Raw genomic sequence first — 12,623 nt, forward strand, 5'->3', positions numbered from 1 at the left:
GGTGCCCCCCCAAGCACTTGGTGCCCTACGCGCAGTGCGTGATGTGCGTGTGCGGAGCGCCGGCCCTGTTTGTTTCTGGCTCGCGCACAGCCTTCACTCAGACGCGCGTTTCAATCCGTTGTGGAGAGACTCTCTATTCGCTCCGGTACAATTAGAAAACAAAAAGCACAAAAAGTGTCCCTGCCTGATATACAACCACTAAAAAACATAATCGGTTTTGATGAGAAAAAAAAAAAAAACTATATGAGTGCGGATTAGAACTCAGAACCTCTGACACGCTTGGCAAAAATTCTACCACTGGACCACTTAAATACACACATAGTTTTCGTCGGATCAACATATAATAGGCCTCATTGAACGACCACTTAAACCCAATATTAACATGCTTTAGACATATTTTATTTGTTATTTATACTAGTACCCTATTGTGATGATTTTTCACGATCCAGATTTTTTGGTGCCCCCCCAAGCACTTGGTGCCCTACGCGCAGTGCGTGATGTGCGTGTGCGGAGCGCCGGCCCTGGAGGAGAGGGCTGTGGGCTCGGTGCCATACCCCCCCCCCCATATTCCTGGTTGTGAGAGAAAAAGACAAGAGTGAGGATTCGGGGTGGTGGAGGGATGCTGAAAAACTGTCAAGGAGTGTTAGGTAAGTTGACCGAGTGAATATGCTTCCTCATGCTGATATAGGGTAACGTTAGACATGGTATTGTTTGATGACAAGTTGATATTGGATTGATTATTTGTTCGTGCTCCTCCCGAACTTTGTTTATGAAACATCGTGTAGATTCCGCCATCGCGTCTGTTATAGAAGATATCCACAGCGCATTCATTTTAAAAGAGGAACGACATTTTTTTGGTTGAAAATATGAATGAAGAACATGCATCATTTACTCCGTTGCTCTGATTGGTTGTAGGTCTATCCAATTGAGTGTAGAGTTTTTTTTTTCCTGGTTCGGTTGAGACACGCCCCATAATCAAATCTCTATGGAGCAGTATCAGACTCACATTCTGACTAGAGTATGAGTATGACGAAGTCAGGCTAGGCGTGCATTGCAACGAGTCAAAACACAGAAGAAGAACAAAACGCGTGACCTGCACCGAGTGTCTTCGCTTTTGGATTGTTTTTTTTTGAGAAGTTACAGCTACAGTTACAGCAAAAATGGTAATTACCTACGTAGCAAAAGGTTGTGAGAACAAGCAAAGGACATACACGAATGTGTATTAATTTATATAATACACGAATGTGTATTCATTAAATTGAAAGATGGCCTTTAATGTAAAATTACAGCCTATGCAATGCCACTGAAAAAATGACTTAAGAGTTAACTAATAATCAAGCTCATAATACTACATGTCTGTATTCACCTGAAGTGACTCTGATAAACACCAAATAAATCTCAGCTGTTCTTGTAAGATTTTTCTGACATCTTGAAGTATTTTTGGATGTAAATTAAAGACTCATTAAGTGAATCTCCTTCGTCATGTTTACTGACCAGCAATATGTGGCAATAGCCAAAATCATAAATACATTTTACATTTTTGTAGAATATAAACAAGTTTTTATGGCAACCATTTAAATGACTATAACTCAAAAATGATTAAAAACTCTTGAAAGCAGAAACATTTTTTTACATTTTGTGCATAAATCTTAAAATGTATTTTTGGGTTAAACATGTTTTGTTTAAAAAATTAAACTGCACTTGAGTTCTGCAAACTCGCCTACAGTGAACTCTCTACATTGAAAGATAATTATTATTTTGTAAACATTGTTTCACTTATACATTATATGTACTGGTATTACCTTATGAACTGTGATTACATTATAAGTTGCTACAGTGCCTTCATAATGTAATACATTTCTCATACAATAACCTATTACATAATGTGAAACATCTTTATTACATTGTAACATTTTTATTATACAAGATTTAATACATTTTGACAAATATTATTACATCATAAACATTTTATTAATAATGTAATTCATCTTTCATTATGTGAAATTATTACATTATGCTTAATATTATGAGCAGCTACAAGTGTTTTTATTTATTTATTGTAAAACACATTATATATTTATTGGAGGGATATACTATTTCACACCTGCTGTTTTCTCATTGCTGTTTTTCTCATGCGGCAAATGCTAAACAATAGATTCCGGCTTGCGGCAGAATACCATTACGAGAGTCTGTGGGAGACCATCAGTTACAATACAGTGAGATAAAGGGAATTCCATCCTCTCAGTCATTCCTCTGCCGCCTTCAAATGACACTGTTTCACATTGACTTTACACCTTAAATGATAATGTCTTAATAGATTAAACTTGAACATGGCCTAAAGCATCATCACTGTCAGCACATCACTGTATTTACTCTTTGTTTTTCTTCTGCTTTGTGTAAATGTCACTCAAATCGATGAACAGAAAGGAAAAAGTGAAAGACCCTGTGAAGGCGTTCATTCCCAAACTGCACACGTTAAAAGGTGACATTTTGGGAAATATAAAAAATGTATGCAAATATACAGTGTGGCAAAAATTTGCTAATCCTCCCACAGTCCCCAACAATATTATGATGTTACTATGGTTTTTTAATTATTCAGTTTTCCATAAGAAATACACAGGGCCATTTATCTTTTATTAGTAATCATCAGAATAAACAGATAAATGACAGATGTCAGATAATTATGACATTTTAAGGTGGCTTTCCTTGTAGAAAAATAACAGTCAAAACCATAATGAAATATCTAACTGGTGATGAATATTTACATTCATCATAACTAACAATTTTTACTTTATACTTGGTGTGATTAGACCCCACAAAGGACGAGATCCCACCAACTATATTGTTATAGCAATAAATAGGAGATTATTCATGCACTGGAATGAACCGTCAGCAGTAAATACAGTCAGAGGAAAATAAAGCCCTGCTTTGCATACTCTGCCTTAGAAAACAAAGTGAGTAAATTTCATGCAGACATAAATGTATAAAATCTCACCCTTGATATTTAGATATTCAAATTCAAATCTATATTATTTATTAATGAACAACTCAATACAATATGACAAAAACAAAATGAGTATTTATTTATGATTATGAGTGAGTTTTAAATACATTTCAAAAAGAAAGCCTTTTCAATCGACCATCTAAACCTCTAACATCTTCATATAAACAGACATTGACAGTGATGCTATCACATCTGTTTTATGGTTTTGTTTCAAGTTTATGTTTTCAGTGTATTTTATTTTGAAATGTCATGGTTCCTGTTTGTCATGTGTTTCCTTGTCCCACATGGTATCTTGTATCCCTTTAGTTCATGTGTGATTTTCTTATATAATGTATCCTATTTTTCCAAACAGAATCAAAGAGCCTCTTATCAATCTCCCTTGATATTTTATCATCAACCTGAAGAGCCATAGCTGTAAAAGTTAACCGGGATATACCTTCTGCTTTGGAAATCGGAACTCTCCCCCTTAATGAAAAGTCTCTTAAAAGCCACTGATTAAACGTCCTCTGAGTTTTTTGGATAATAGTGCTAAAATGTAATGAACTTCTGTTTTTTTTTTTTTTATCCTTGTTTATTGTAATTCCTAGGTATTTGACTTCTGTTTTGACTGGAATGTTACAATAAGAAGCCACTGAACATTCTTTGACCGCCATAAGTTCACACTTCTTCACATTCAGATAAACACCAGATGCTTTAGAAAACTCTTCTATTACTTTAATTGCACTGGTTGCACATTTGGTTATCATTTTGGAGAAAGAGGGTGGTGTCATCTGCTAACTGTTATAACAAGTAACCTTTAATCGTACTGGCTTTAATATGATTAGCAAGGATTTGACTCATCAAATTGTTCTTTATAGTATGAGTTTGTGTAGTATGTATGCCATGTTGTCATTATCATGTGACCGACCAGTGACCAGTTACGTCACTCAACTGACATTCATAAATCCTCTACCGTGGATAAGGAGACCGTCCATGAACTCTCTTTGCTCCACAGCCACGGAGGTCGTTCACATTCATGTTCCTGCTCGGCAATGGCCTCCTGACCTACTGAATCCACCATGGTGATCTACTGATCTACTGGGGTGGTCATCGCCTCTGCCAAGTCTGCCCCCTTCAATGCTGGCTCTACCATGGCCATCTGATCCTCCATGGTCTTGTCCACTGCTCCCAAATCTATAGTCTTGTCCAGTGTTCCGCAGCCCAGGCCCACCACTGCTCCACAATCTAGGCCCACCGCTGCTCCACAGTCTAGGTCCACCACTGCTCCACAGTCTAGGCCCACCACTGCTCCACAGTCTAGGCCCACCGCTGCTCCACAGTCTAGGTCCACCACTGCTCCACAGTCTAGGCCCACCGCTGCTCCACAGTCTAGGTCCGCCACTGCTCCACAGTCTAGGTCCGCCACTGCTCCACAGTCTAGGTCCGACCCACTGCTCCACAGTCTAGGCCCACCACTGCTCCACAGTCTAGGCCCACCACTGCTCCACAGTCTAGGCCCACCACTGCTCCACAGTCTAGGTCCGACCCACTGCTCCACAGTCTAGGCCCACCACTGCTCCACAGTCTAGGTCCACCAATGCTCCACAGTCTAGGCCCACCACTGCTCCACAGTCTAGGTCCACCAATGCTCCACAGTCTAGGTCCACCACTGCTCCACAGTCTAGGTCCACCACTGCTCCACAGTCTAGGTCCACCGCTGCTCCACAGTCTAGGTCCACCACTGCTCCACAGTCTAGGTCCACCACTGCTCCACAGTCAAGGCCCACCCCTGCTCCACAGTCTAGGTCCACCACTGCTCCACAGTCAAGGTCTGCCACTGCTCCACAGTCTAGGTCCGCCACTGCTCCACAGTCTAGGTCCACCACTGCTCCACAGTCTAGGTCCACCACTGCTCCACAGTCTAGGTCCACCACTGCTCCACAGTCTAGGTCTACCACTGCTCCACAGTCTAGGTCCACCACTGCTCCATGATCCTGGCCATGATCCAGGTCCTCTTCCTCTTCACAGGCCTGGGCCATCCATCTCCTAGACTGCCTCTGCTCATTCAACCTCCTGGACTTTTTGTTGTTTTGGTTTTGGGGTTGGTATTCCATTAGGGCGTCAGGAGCGCCCTTTGATGGGGGGATATGTCACGTCTCTTTTGTGGTTTTGTTTCAATTTTTTGTGGTTGTTTTCATGTCTTTTATTTTGAAATTCTCATAGTCATGGTTCCTGTTTGCCATGTGATTCCTTGCCCCTCGTTTGATCCATAGACAGTATAAGAAGTGGACAGAGCCATCTCATTGGAACTCAGTTGAGACAAGTGAAGCCCATTTTAGCGACTCAAACAGAGTTTGACGACGTAGATGTGACGTGAGTAACCCGTCTGTCTGATAGTGGCTGTGGCATGAGAAATCTGAATCATTCCCTTCTGAAACTTGCAGAGACAGAGAGTGTGAGTAGGAGGTGTCCATGAGCTTGGAGCAGAATAAACTTGGTATTGCTAGGTATTCTGATTAATTATTTTGTCATTTTGCCTCCACGTCCCCCCGATCGCCCACGAGCTTCTCCTCCCGTCCATACGGTAATCTTTCTACTGTGCGACAGAGAGTCGCGTGGTTATGACGCAATCGTTAGCCTACTTTTACAAAAACTGCTTCAAGGGGGCCATAACATAAGCTACAAGGTAATGGAGCATTTTATACATTGTCGTGTTTATTTAGAAATAAATAATAGACAAATGGAGTCTTCAAACGCCTCAGATGTAAAGTTATTCGCTGTCAAAGTGACGCCAAAATGAGTCAATGGGATGCTAACAGCAGGTGAAGTTCTGCTACAAGATGGTGGCACGAGGCCGGCTTCAACTTCCAGTCGACTTCCTTCCCGCTTGGTTTGATCTTGTCTTTTGGTCCCTTTAGTTCATGTGTCATGTCCTGATTGGTTCCTTTGTCTTATGTGTCATGGTCTCATTGATTCATATATTGTTATCTTGTAATCAGTTCTGTCTTTTCATTGGTTCATGTTCATCAGTTCCAGTTTGTCATTGGTTGTTGTTGTAATGTGTTTCCCCATGTCCATGTATTAAAGCCCTCATGTTTGCCTTGTTACTTTGTTATTGTTGCTTTATTGTCTTAAGTTTCATGTGTCAGGTCATAGTCAAGTTCATATTTATGGTTTATTTCAAGATTTGGGATTTTGTTTATAGTTTATGTTTCATGTTTTGGATTTTAACCTTATTATTTAACCTGCATTTGGATTCATTACGTCATCTTCCATGTTTTCTCTGTGTCAGCACCGTTATGCATCAATAATTCATCGATAAGATGTCATCACTGTAAAATAAAGAAAACATAGTTTACTGATAATTTCAATGTAATTTGAATATACAATTTTCATTTATTAAATTGTCTTTAAATATGTACAGTAAAGTCTTTCTCCAGAAATCTTTTGCTGAAAAAAACATGTATGGATGCCTAAAATGAGTAGGGGAGACCGGGGATGAAAGTACCTTTTGTTTGAGCATTGGTAACTCAGTGGTTGTTTGTGCTATATCTCTCAAAATTTGATACACGGTAGCCACATTTGTCAGCTACAAATATATCTCACTTGGACATGTACAACATAATCTCAAATTATGTGAGTTAATGTCAAACACAAAGAGTTCTGTTGTTACAACCTACCCCATTATTGGGGTGAGTTGTAAGTTAACACAGGCTGGGGATAGATGTAACAATCAAATTAATGCAAAGCATCAAATTAAACTAAAGAGAAATAGCTAGTTTAGATTATGCAAGTCAAATAACTACATCTACAATTCAATGATTGCTATAGGCAAAAAATAATCTGATCTTTTTTTACTTTCTTGAAAAATTTCAATTTCTTTTGTTAATAAATTACAATACAATATTGCTCACAGTAACATACCACTTCTCATGTGAGCTCAAAAAAGTTATGTGATTGTATGATATTGATGGCATCACCATAGCTCTTTTCTGACTTCTCAAACTGACAGTTACAACACTCCCTGGTCTCCCTATTAAACAAACCATATCTTGCTTTTATTTACCGTTTAATTAATAAAAAAATAATCTGAGCACAATAACCATATGGAAGATTAAATAAGATTAAATTTGTCCATTTATATGTAAGATTTACTATATTTCATGGGGTTTTACATTTCTTCAGCACCATAACAATAACTTGCAAAATGGTTCAATGGTTGAATGAATAAACAATTATTTGACTTAAAGTAGAATATAAGTAGGCTATGTATTTCTTACCACTGAAACGTATAGTTTATTAGGACATGCTTCCTTTGGTCCGTAGCCTAAACAAAAACTTCTCGATTAACATCATATTCCCTTTCGAAAGCATATCCCTGCCCTGCATATGATGAGCTGTTGGGTGTTATGGAGCTTGCTTCAGCGAATCCACGCCCAGACAGCCAGAGGATCCTGGCCCATCCCGCTTTGAGGATCGGAGACAGTGCCAGAGGTTCAGCGTCGCCTCTCGCTCTCCTCCTCTTCCTACAAGGATTAGGTCGCAGAGGAGGCGCGACTCAAGGAAGAGGAGGGATCTGAGGGAGGTGATCCAGCATAGGCGCTCCCAGTGTCAGCAGGGGTTAAAGTGAGAAAAAATCCTGAGCATGAAATTTTTCAGGGGGGGGCTTGGCGTTTATTGGCACCATTTATTTTCAAGCATGTTAATGGCATATTTTTATGAATGAAGACCAGTATCACTGATATAGCTACTTATGTCTCGATGAAAATGTATTTTTCCAAAATTTGAAACATTTATTAGGCTTAAAAAAAATAACAACTTAAGTAAACTTAAAACAATCATCACTTAAACCCGGATAATAAATGTAATATTTACCTGTACCTTACCTGTCTAACCGATGTGAATTATATAGAAATTGAATACGTTTATAAAACAGTCTGCACTGCATAAATTATAAATGAAAAATAGATTAATCCTTAAGCATTGAGCAGTTAGTAATTTTCTCTGTTCCCATTGTTCTTTGGTTAACTTTACTAACAGAGAGAATTGCTGTCACTTTAATACCCGCCGCTGCTGACAGAAAATGTTGCGGTTTAAAGTGGACTCGTTTTCATGGTAGGCCTACACAGAATGTTTTTTTTTTTGTAAGCTACACAGAATATTTAATTAAATATTAAAATTAAATATTTAGCCAAGTCTGAAGTTACCAAGCAGCAGTGTATTAACGTTAGCTCAGTTATCAACAGGTGTAGACAGATATGATTATCCTGACCTGAGCTAATTTACTGAACCAACTCACATCTCCTTTCTTTCTTTTCATCCATGATGACATTAAAGTCACGTAACGTTACCTGTTGTTGTTTCTGGCGTTTCATCGCTGTCTGTGCTGCAATCGCTAAGTTACTCGCTCATTAGAACATTCAGTGAGCTATTTTACACAGGCTCGGTCCTGCTCCTCCGTGTCAATGACGGCGTGCGGTTAAACATCATAACAAACGAATATGAGTGGGGGTGGGGAGGACAACAGGATTTTGTAAAGTGTCCCCATAGGAAATTACGCCCGTGGGTAGGACATCATCCCCAAGCTTCATGAACTAGCGCTCCTTTCCCCCACAACGTTAACGTGACGTATCTCAATCACACTGTGTTGCCAGGCCCCGCCCTGCTTCTGATAGGCTTGTAACGTTAGTAAGAGCTGCGTTCCTTTCATATGATTGGTAGGTGAAATCAATTGACTCGAAAATATTGAATATTGATTTTTTTTTTCTTCCTCACGGCCGCACGCCGGAGATCCGGCACGGTGCCGGAATACTTTAAGCCCTGTGTCAGTGAAGGATCCCCTTCCTCCGAGGGTGAATAACAACCACCCTCTCCTCTCTTCTTCCTCTCCCCCCTATTTCCTTTACCCCAGGCACTTCTTACATCAGGCCTCAGGCCTGGACCGATGATGATGTTTTCCCATTAAACTTAATGCTTCGGAAGGTCTGGAGTCGGGCTTGGTAGTGAGTGTGTCCTTTCTAGCTTTTGGGTGGTAGGCCTTCATTCAAATAATACAATTTAGGCCGCTGCTCTTCGAGCACCAGGATGATCTTGGTAGGTCTTTATTATAAGATTGTTTAACTTTAGACCTTGGTTCCCTGTTTAGAAAGTATTAAGGGGTATGTTTGATAGGAAATTAGGGTCCTGAAGTTTCCTTTTTTATAGGTAGGCTTGCATACCTTATTGTCACGGGTGACAAAAACGCTCAGCGAGCGGAACCCTCTTGATGAGTCACGAGTTTCCCGAGGGAACGATTTGTGTGCGACACATCCCACTCCGGTTCCGGGTGTGGCCGAAACATTGGCTGTTTCTCAATTCCAAGAACGCAGAGAACGGACTTGTGTTCTCGTGGAGAACGGTCTTGCCAAGCTTCCTTGGAAGAACGAACTCGGAACCGGCCGCAATGACTTCTGGGACACCAGGCGAGTACTAGCACAAGTCTGCATTCGATGCATTCTCGGTATCAAGAACACATCCGGGTTCTTTCATGCGTCCTCTGTACTTGCGTTCTTGAGAATTGGGTCTCAACTTCGATGGTTATGATGACGTAAAACGAGAACACAAGGACGCAAGATCGCTGAAGAACGCATATTGAGAAACACCCATTGTCCGGCCTGATTAGCGCTAATGCACTGCAGGTGCGAGAGAGAGAGGAGCGGTGTTTACACAGGCTTCCTGCTTCACAAGCCAAAGATAAAAGGGCCATTCAGAGAAGTTTCTGGGCGCAGCTGGTTTTTCTCTGAGCAGTTTTGGGCACAAGCTTGCTCGGGGAAGTTGTTTGGGTGTGAAGGTCTCCTGTTGATGTCTCGTTGGGGTGAAAGCCGCCCATTGAAGCCTGCTGGATCAGAGTTCGTCTGTGGGAATCTGCTGGACTGATTTATCGATTGGATCTGCCCTGTGAAGGGAGAGAGAAAGTTAATTGAATTGATTTCATCTTACAAACATTCGAAAAGCTTGAAGAGGATGCAGTGAATGTAAATCTGACTGTTGGGGAAGCTATGTGTTTCAGAGTGTGCTGAAGAGGAACTGAGGATTGAATATCCCCCACGAGAGTGTAACGAATGGATTGAGGCCTCTGATCAGCCCTATCGTGTGAGTGAATTGCAGTGCTTTTGCCTTTTCATTAACTTACACTCTCACTAATGTGCCCTGACGAAAGTGTCTATTACTGAGAAGAATCCATACCTTCATACTCACCGCCTGAGTCCTGGAGTATGCAGCATCGATGGTGAAGTAACCTTTTAATCCACTGTCTCACTCACGTGCATGGACGAAAGTATTCTGTACTGCGACGAATCCTTACCTTCTACTTACCGTCTGAGTCTGGAAGTATGCAGCATCGCTGGTGAAGTAAGCTTTTAAACCACTGTCTCACTGCTGTGCACCGACGAAAGTATCCTGTACTGAGAATAACCCTTACCTGTCTACTCACCGTCTGAGTCCTGAAGAATGCAGCATTGCTGGTGAAATAAGTTTTCGAATCATTGCCTTATTACTGTGCACCGACCAAAGAATTCTGTACTGCGAAGAATCCTTACCTTCTACTTACCGTCTGAGTTTGGAAGTATGCAGCATTGCTGGTGAAGTAAGCCTTTAAGCCACTGTCTCACTCACGTGTACTGACGCAAGTATCCTGTAGGCTACTGAGAAGAATCCTTACCTTCCTACTTACTGTCTGAGTCCTGAAGTATGCCGCATCACTGGTGAAGTAACCCTCTAAGTTCGCTCACTCACTACTGTGTATCGACGCAAGTATCCTTGACTGAGAAGCATCCTTACCTGTATACTCACTGCCCGAGTCCTGAAGTGAGCCGTATCATTGGTGAAGTCGCCGTCAGGGTAAAACTGCGGCGTTAGATCAGTATCTACCCGTAGCTGAAGAAGACCTAGAGGACACTGAAGTCTATCACGCTTGTGCTCATTGATATATTGTGTTCAATAAAGATTGTTATTCCTTTTAAATTTATATCTTGTCTGCGTTGTCCATCTGTTGCGGACCTGTTGTGTCGGCTCCTCACAGTGGTGTCTAAGTCTGGGGTGGCTGGTCATCCGAGTCAGCCCCGGTGACATTACCATAGGCCTCCTATTCTGAGAGTCGTTAGGTTTATGTAGTAGGTGGTGCCAATCACTGGGTCACCCAGTGATGTACAGGTTGGCTTCATCTCACAGAGAACACCACTTTGTATAAAGCTCCAGATAGACCAACCAAGCACAAAGTAACCTCTTGCTATATGTATCTATTTATATTGATATTTTAAACTATCCTGATGTGGGAATTGGTAAAATATTGAAAATGTGACTTGTCTTATCTAAAGTAACTTTTGAAAAGTAAAGTGATTTTGTGCATATGAACACCTGTGCTTCTAGGTCATGTGACTACATGCAGATATATAACATGCAGTCTACGGACTGCCATTTTGAATTTGCCCTGAAGAAGGCCACAGAGGCCGAAACATGTTGGCATGTTTTTTTAACGGATAGCCAAGTTTAAATAAAGGCTTTTTAAACGTATATTCCTTTTGAGTGCCTCAGAACTAGGGTTGCAAAATTCTGGGAATTTTCAAAGATGGAAACTTTCCATGGGAATTAATGGGAATTTAAGGGAATTAACAGGAATTTATGGGAATAAACGGGAATAAACTGGGAATTTTCAAAGTTGAAGGTTGGCTCTTCATAGGGAACTTAAATATAGTTGAGGAAAGTATATTTTAGCATAATCTTGACTAAAATAAACAGATGCCATTCAAATACACTTGAATATCCATGCCATTCCTCAATCACATGCACATAGCACAATGCTTACTGCATGGCTATTGAGACCACACCCCCTACTTGCACTGTGCATGCCTCCATCACATGTACAGAAGCCCAAAGCACAAGACTATTGAAGGTACACATTTGAGCCTATGGACTAAACAAAGTGAAGTAAGTTTTGATGATATTATGGGGAAATATATTTATTAAATGTTTAAATTGCAAATATCACATAAAAATGTATTCATCTAGTACAGGGTTCACCAATCTCGGTCCTGGAGGGCCGCTGTCCTGCAGAGTTTAGCTCCAACCCCAATTAAACACACCTGAACCAGCTAATCAAGGTCTTACTAGGCATACTAGAAACTTTCAAACAGGTGTGTTGGAGCTGGTTGGAGCTAAACTCTGCAGGACAGTGGCCCTCCAGGATCGAGATTGGTGAACCCTGATCTAGTAGATAGCAAGCTGATAAGTTAGATGCTAAATAAGCTAGCATAACTTTATTTACCACATAAGTAGGGCTGGGCAGTATGACGGTAGCTATATATCGTTTCAACCGCGGAAGAAAATGTCAACCATAACAGATTTTTTTATTCCGTGTATACCGCGGCACGTAAATAAGTAGGCGTGGTTAACTCAGCGTGCAGCATGCGTGAGACTGAGACACTGATATTTGTCAAAGAAACATGAAGAATGACCAAGAGGATCCACAAAAGGAATTACGTTTTCAAAATTAACGTGATATTTTCGGGGGGGAAGGTGCAGAAGTCAACTAGAGCAGTGCAGCACACAAAGTTTAGAGAGACACACAAGCTCACAACGGGGCTTACTTGACAACAAGTTCATA

The sequence above is a fragment of the Scardinius erythrophthalmus genome, assembly GCF_964197995.2.
Source record: "Scardinius erythrophthalmus genome assembly, chromosome: 15".
NCBI classification, from domain to species: Eukaryota; Metazoa; Chordata; class Actinopteri; order Cypriniformes; family Leuciscidae; genus Scardinius; species Scardinius erythrophthalmus.